Source organism: Elephantulus edwardii, unplaced genomic scaffold (assembly GCF_000299155.1).
Source record: "Elephantulus edwardii isolate Elephantulus edwardi_28Jun2011 unplaced genomic scaffold, EleEdw1.0 scaffold00127, whole genome shotgun sequence".
Taxonomy (NCBI): Eukaryota; Metazoa; Chordata; class Mammalia; order Macroscelidea; family Macroscelididae; genus Elephantulus; species Elephantulus edwardii.
The window spans coordinates 7,399,225-7,407,297 of NW_006399877.1; the positions used below are offsets into that span (position 1 = coordinate 7,399,225).

Consider the following 8,073-nt stretch of genomic DNA (forward strand, 5'->3'; position numbering starts at 1 on the left):
CACCCCCGCCAAGCCTGGGGAAGAAGCCAGGACAGCACTGTTGCTTGGGATGCACACTGCCTCTTTTAACAGCTCTCTATAAAGCCAAGGCTGAAAACCTGCTCCCCCTACTGCATTTTTCTGAAAACAGATACCAGTCAGTGTAATTTGTTTCTAAAAGTAGAGTGGTATAAAAGAACTTTGAAAAAGTAGAGGTTACCTATACAGTAACCACAGAAGCTGAAGAATGGTTACAGGATACATCCTACTTTGTGAGCATCAGATCTTGGCTGAAAACAGAGACTACCAGAAAGATATTTACTTGTGCTTTATTGATTACGAAAAGGCATCTGACTATGTGGATCACAATATAACGAACAATGAAAAGAACAGGAATCCCAGAACATTTTATTATATTTATGGGACACCTACAAATAGACCAAGAAGCAGATATCTGAACTTAAGGGAATATTACATGGTTTAAAATCAGAGAAGATGTGTACTGGAGTTGTATCCTTTCTATTCTATTATCATATCTATTCATTCCGCATACTGAACAAATCATTTGAAAAGCTAGACTAGACTATGTGAAGAAGAATATTATATGAAGACAAACAGGCAAGTGAGAGATGGAGAAAAGACTGTCGCAATAGACTTCGTTTAAACTGGGTCTGAAACCAATACTTATGGGAGCTGTCATTTAACAAATCAAAAGATGTGTTGCACTGCTATCAAGGACCTCTTTAAAGTGTTCAAATGTGTAACACTTTAAAGTCTTTAAGAGCAAGAATTCTGCTTAAGAATGAAGGTGCCCCTGGCCCAAACCATAGTATTTTCAGCTGCTTAAGATGTGTGTTAAGGATAGGCAGTAAGCAAGAAAGACTCAGAAAGAACTAATGCTTTTAATTTTGGGGTTGACAAGAATATTACTATCTTGTGGACTGCAAAAAGAACAAATAAAGCTATCTCGGAGAAAGTGAAACCAAGGGTGCATCTTAGAAACCAAGATGGTGAAACTTCCTTTCACATAGTTTGATCATGCTGTTAGGAGAGGCTAGACCTTGGAAGAGGACATCATGCTGGGGGAAAGGTCTGTGAAAAGAAGATGATCCTCAAAAGGATGGACTGACACAGTGTCTGAGACAACAGAACTGACTATGTCAGAGACAGTGAAGATGATAGAGGATAGAGCACGGTTTTGACCTGTTGCTCAGAGAGTTACTCTATATGGCATCTAATAACTAACAACAAGCTATGTTCATAAGTGTTCAAATAAAATGCCTCAGCTTATCTGGCTGCCAGAAAAAGAGAAGCACCATACCTGAATAGTGTGACAAAGTATCAAATGAAAACAAACAGACCAAGTGTCACAGAGAAATCTAAGTGTCTACCCTTAAAAGGCCAAAGGTAATACATGAGATTTGTACACTTATAGGATTTTGCTCGAGGGCCTCCCCAATCCACAAGTGGTCCAAATACTAGACTAACTTTAAATGTCAAATAATTTATCCATACTTTTTAGAACTTTAGCAGGATAAACCTAGACCTGTAAAGGTTGAGAGTGGTAGAATGTACTGCCAAATCCAATTTTTTTTTAAAAAAAAATAAAACACTTTGGAAATCTGCATGTCATCCTTGCACAGAGGTCATGCTAATTATCTCTCTGTATTGTTCCAATTTTAGTATTATGTCCTGCCGAAGCGAGCACTCCAATTTTTTCTTAAAACTACATACACTCGAAACAACTCTGAAATATCACCTCACCCCAGTAAGAATAGCAAAATTTAACAGAACAGAAACTGGAACATTTATTTACTGTTGGTGGGATTGTAAAATGGTGCAACTACCATGGATGGCTATATGATGCTTTCTCTAAAAGTTGCAATAGAAATACCATTTGACCCAGCAATTCCATTACTGGGAATATGCTGTTTGTTGCTGTTTGATGCCATCAAGTCACGACTCATAGTGACCCTATGAACGAACGGCCTGAGCACTACTGAGAATATACCCCAAAGAAACCATAACCGCCACCCATGCAGATATATGCACATCCATGTTTATTGCGTCTTTGTTCACAATAGCAAAGAGTTGGAAACAACCTAAGTGCCCATCAGCAAAAGAATGGATAGAGAAGCTGTGGTATATTCACACAGGGGAATACTACGCTGCATTGATAAACAAGGAACTCAAGAAATATTCTACAAAATGGGTGTCCCTGGAGGACATTAAGCTGAGTAAACTATCTCAGTCACAAAAAGACAAATATTGCATAGGGCCACTGTTGTAAAATGGAACTGACATCAGGGTTGGGGGAGACTGAGAAAGAGGGGATAAATTATGTACACTGCATTGAAACAGATGAGAGAGAGAGAGAACACAAACACACTGTTTAAAAGGGATATATGAGTAGGTATTTTTGTCATGACAGGAGTCCAGAGTGAAGGCTGCATAGTGGAGTGGACTTGGGGGTAGGGATTGCATAACAGTGAAAAGAATTTTACTTTTCAAAGAGAAGAGCGAACTGGGGTAGGGGTAGGCAGGGAGAAAACTGCAACAATAAATGAATGGAAATCCAAAGTGTCTGCAAATTATCATTAAAATTAATAGTAATAATAAAAACAAAATGTTAAGTAACAAAAAAAAAACCTCAACAACAACAACAAAAAGAACTACATACACTCGAGCGAGACAGACCACAGGAAAATGACCAAAAGGAATAGCCAGCTACTCCATGAGTAGAATAGAGATGCCAGTTGCTGCAGCAGGGAAAGGGGTAAGGGGAGGGGTACATGGTGGCAAAGAATGATATGCCTGCCAGAACAGAAATACATCTGTGAAGGAATGAGGGAACAAAACAGGATAAATAAGCTCTACAATCTATCATTCACAGTATCTATTAAACCATAAATAAATGACATACAGAAAAAAAATAAAAATGTGATCCCTATTCAAGAAATCCAATCTCAAGATGATGCAAATGTTATAATTATGAAAATTTAAACTGAGTCACTGTATCAAAAGGAATTGGCAGACATAGAAGAATTTAATGAAACAACATATGAGCAAGAGCCTATGGTGATGAAGGAAGAAGTTCAAGCTGCTTTGAAGGAAATAGCAAAAAATAAGGCCCCAGGAATAGATGGTATACCAACTGACATATTTCAGCTAACAGATGCTGCCCTGGACATGCTCACCAAGTTGTGCCAAGAAATCTGGAGAACAACCACTTGGCCAACTGACGGGAAGAAATCTGTATTTGTTACCATCCCAAAGAAGGGTGACCCAACAGTGTGTGGAAACAGTATCACTGATTTCACATGCAAGCAAGATTCTACTGAAGATTATCCAAAAACGACTGGAACAGCACATCAGCAGAGAACTGCCAGAAGTCCAGGCTGGGTTTAGAAGGGGTCATGGTATTAGGGATATTGTAGCTGATGTTAGATGGATCTTAGCTGAAAGCAGAGAATACCAGAAGAATGTCTATCTGTGTTTCATTGATTATGCAAAGGCGTTTGACTGCATGGATCATAACAAACTGTGGCTGATTCTGAGAAGAATGGGAATCCCAGAACACTTGATCGTGCTGATGAGAAACCTATACTTGGACCATGAGGCAGTCGTCAGAACAGAGCAGGGCAACACTGCATGGTTCAAAATTGGGAAGGACGTACGCCAGGGATGTGCCCTGTCTCCATACCTTTTCAACCTGTATGCAGAACAGATTATCCAGGAGGCTGGGCTGTATGAGAAGTGTGGCATCAGGATTGGTGGAAGATTCATCAACAATCTGCGTTATGCAGATAACACAACCCTGCTTGCTGAAACTGAGGAGGACCTGAAGCCCTTGCTGCAGAGGGTCAAGGACTGCAGCTTTCAGTATGGATTGAGGCTCAATGTCAAGAAGACAAAGATTCTCACCACCACTGGACCAACTGGCAGCATAGGGATAGATGGTGAAGAGATTGAGATTGTTCACAGCTTTAGTTTGCTTGGGTCCATTGGGTCCACAGTCAACACTTTTGGCTCCAGTAGCCAGGAAATGAAGACATATTGCATTGGGAAAGTCTGCTGTTAGGGACCTTTCCAAAGTTCTGAATAGCAATGGTGTCTCTGGAGACTAAGGTGCGTCTGATACAGGCCATGGTCTTTGCAATCACTTGTTATGCCTCAGAGAGTTGGACAATGACTAGGGAGGATAGAAGGAGAACTGATGCCTTTGAGCCGTGGTGCTGGAGAAGAGTATTGAGGGTACCATGGACTGCTAGGAAAACAAACAGATTCATCCTGGAGAGGGTTAAACCAGGCTGCTCCTTGGAGACAAGGATTCTGAGGCTTCGTCTAACATACTTTGGACATGTTCTAAGGAGGGGTCCGGTCCTTGGAGAGGGACATCATGCTTGGTAGAGTGGAGGGATGGCGCAAGAGGGGAAGACCCTCTATGAGATGGATTGATTCAGTGACTAGGGTAATCAGGATGGGTGTATCAGAGACAGTGTGACTGGCACAGGACAGAGCAGAGTTTAGGGCTGTTGTACACAGGGTTGCTATGAGTCGCAAGCGACTTGAGAGCACATAACAACAACAATAACAATTAAAAATAAATAAGGTTAAGGACTTAAAGGCAACTGTAACATTCTAAGTAAATGTAAAAGGAATCATAGCTAAGAAATAATGACAAAGCAACCAACAGAAAATTTAAAGCTAAAAAAACTTTAGAGCCAGAAAGTATCTCAATGGTGAGCATGTTACTATGAGGTCAATGTCCAGGTCCAGAGCGCTCCCTTCACCCAGTTCAAGAATTAAGGAGAGACTAGAAGAGGGGGAACCCAGTAAAGAGCACTTTTGATGTCCCTGGAAGACCTGCCTTTAATGAACATGGCACTGGTGAAGGCGAAGGCCTCTAGGAGCACTTGGGCTAAAGAAGGCAATACAAGTCAAGATTTATTAGCAAAAGCAGGTCCTAGAGGAACTAGAGGGCTTTCCTCTCTGGAAGCAGCTGGTAAGGTTGCATTGATGGTTTCTCTGTCTGAGTGTGTCCTGGGGCTAGTGTTTGGGCCAAAAAAAACAACATCATGAAGACTTCAAAATTTGGTAGGCGGTTCACAGTCTTTGATGTCACTCATACACCTGAAATACTAATTCCACTCCTGTCAGTTCTGATGGCTCATGTGACTTCTGATTTTCCTATCTTCTTAGGTTCTAATACTAACAAGCTTATAAGAAGAGGTGAGGAAAAAAAAGAATTAAATGAAATTGAAATAAAATTACTGAATCTAAGGAACTGAGAAACAGAAGGATGAAAATGAACAGAGCTACAGAGACCTATATAACACGGTCATATTATTAATTAAATGACAAAGGTAAACAGAAAATAAACTGGGAAAATTGTGTGATTAAATAAAGGCCAAGAACTCCCCAAATTTGACAAAGCATCAGTTTTCCAATCTAGAACACTATGTGAACCCTAGACACATCACTGTCAAATTTTTGAAATCCAAAGATAGTCTTAAAAGGCAAGCAGGTAAAAACAGTACCATAAAGACAAAAAAATACCTCCTTTTACTTGTCAATAAAACCAGAACCAGCCGGGAAACAAAAGCAATGACATCACAGACATACTAAGTAAGGGTAAGGGGGTAAGAAAAGGGCAGTCAAGTCAGGATTCTAGACACAAGAAAAAACTACTCTTCAAAACCAAAGTGAGATTTTCTAAGAGGATGGTGCTGAAAGCAAAGAAGTCCTGCACCTTCCAAACTGTAAAAGACTGAATTTCTGAAGGCAGCCCAAATACCCCGGGAAGAGCGCTCCCAGAGAAACAAGCCTGACCACTATGTCATCATCAAGCTTCCCCTGACCATGGAGTCAGCCATGAAGAAGACAGAAGATAACAACACACTTGTGTTCATTGTGGAAGTCAAGGCCAACAAGCACCAAATCAAATAAACTGATGTGGCCAACGTCAGCACCTTGATCAGGCCTGAGGGAGAGAAGAAGGCCTAAATTCAACTTGCTCCCGACTATTTGGATCTTTCCAACAAAATCAGGATCATCTAAACTGAGTCCAGCTGGTTAATTCTAAACATAAATTTCTCACCATAAAACAAACAAACAAAAGTGAGAAAAATTTATTTTCAGAACTCTTTAACCATCCTTGAACTAAAATAAGAACAAGGAAATTCTTCCATGATGAACAGAAACACAATCAAGTACTGATTCAGTCCTATGGGAAGGAAGGACCAGCACTAGAAGTGGTAAATACATGAGTCAATAGGAACCGCCTCTCAACTTTGTTAAAAGACAAGCAACATTAAAACAAAAATGTTAATATCTGATGGAGGTTATGGCTGCTGTGATGAGATAAACAGGATTATGCTACCGCAAGATTTCTATTTCTTAAACTAGTATAAATTTAGGTACAACACAACCAATTAAAGATGAAAAGCTGAGAATTCTAGCACATAAAAAATGTTCAACTGCTGTTCAAATATAACAATGTTGTTGTTGTTGTGTGCCACTGAGTCAGAAGTGCCTCACAGCTGAATCTCCAGGGAGTAAGCTGCCCATCTTCTTCCCATGGTGATTTGAACCATGTGCTTTTGGGATCGCAGTGCAGCTTCTTACCACCAGGTCACCAGAGCTCTATTGGTCAGTTAGAAAAAGCAATTCAAATCTGAAACATATCACTTTACATCCACAAAAATAAATAAACAAAAGACAAGCAATGGCAAATGTTGGCAAGTGATCTGGAGGAATGGATGGATGTCTCCTACTCTGAAGAAGAGAATATAAATTATTCAGTCCTCTTGGGTAAGAATCTAGCAATTCATCAAAATGTTACAACCATGGCACACAGCAATTCTACTCAAAGGCATATAGCTAAAAGAAAATTCTCTCTCATACACACACACACTCTCTTGCTCTCACACTATTGTATAGAAATAATTATAGTAGTGATATTGACTCTGTGAAGAGGAATATGTGGTGGCATCAGTATCAGAGGGAGACTGACTCTTCAATAACCTGCATTGTGCAAATGACACAACTTTGCTTGATCATCAAAGCTAAGCCCATACAAATAGCTCAGGGATTTAAAAAAAGAAAGTTTAAAGGAAAAATAAACCTCAGCCCCTGTCAAAATTATTTTGATATGATCGTTTTCTTGATTTGAATAAATTTATAGCAATAACCAATCACACAGATATAATTTATATTGTGTATTTGTTTAAACAGAAATTTGATTTTACAATCAGTGATGCTTGTGAATAATTTTTGTTACAATGCCGTAATGTGCAGAATATCTGTGTCTTCTCAGGGAATTTATAGATGAGCTTGATTTTACCAAGACTATTTATGACAGTTTTTTTGCTTAAAATGATGCACTTTTATTTTTTAGAAGGTAATTTCTAATCATCTTGGAGCCCTAGTGACAGGCATGGATTTGAATTTATGATGTTAAAGCCTCTGAGGCTACTAAGAAGCTAGGATTATCATTTGTGTGAAGAATTAGAGAGGTCTAAGGACAGGTTTATACAGGAATGGCAGCTCCTTCCTTAAGCACAGGGAGATTGGCCTCCTCTCCTGAGCCTCATGCAGAGGTAATTAAGGCCTGCAAGAAGGGAGGATGTGGAGGCTTAGACTGACCTAGACAAAATTTGTTGAACCGTTTGTTGCAGACAATCAAGGAATGCAACCTTCACTACAGATTGCATCTCTTTGGAGAGCAAGTCAACTCATAAGTCAACTCTTGCCAACCCAAAGGCAGCTGGTTCACACTGACCAGCTAAATTGAGGGAGAAGGATAAGAAGTCTCCTCACATGTGATTTACAGCCTTGAGGGTCAGCTATGTGTCAGCTCGGACTTGACAGCACATAACAACATGAGGAATTAACTTCAAAAATTTTCCATATATTTATCTCCCGACTTATTTCCTCAATCTGCACAAACTCACTATCCAAATGGGTAAAAATAGTGAGTTCTGGTGGTGTAGTGGTAAGAAGCTACATTGTAATCTCAAGGCATATGGTTTGAAACCACCAGCTGTCTGTAGAAGGACGGGAAAATGGGTAAAGACAGCTTTAAAAGGATTC

General features: G+C 39.7%; 1 protein-coding gene across 1 annotated transcript in view; it reads right to left on the reverse strand.

Annotated features, from left to right (window-relative positions):
- Window positions 1-8,073, reverse strand: part of GIGYF2 (GRB10 interacting GYF protein 2) — a 108,044-nt gene that overhangs the window by 16,097 nt on the left and 83,874 nt on the right. The window lies entirely within an intron of this gene.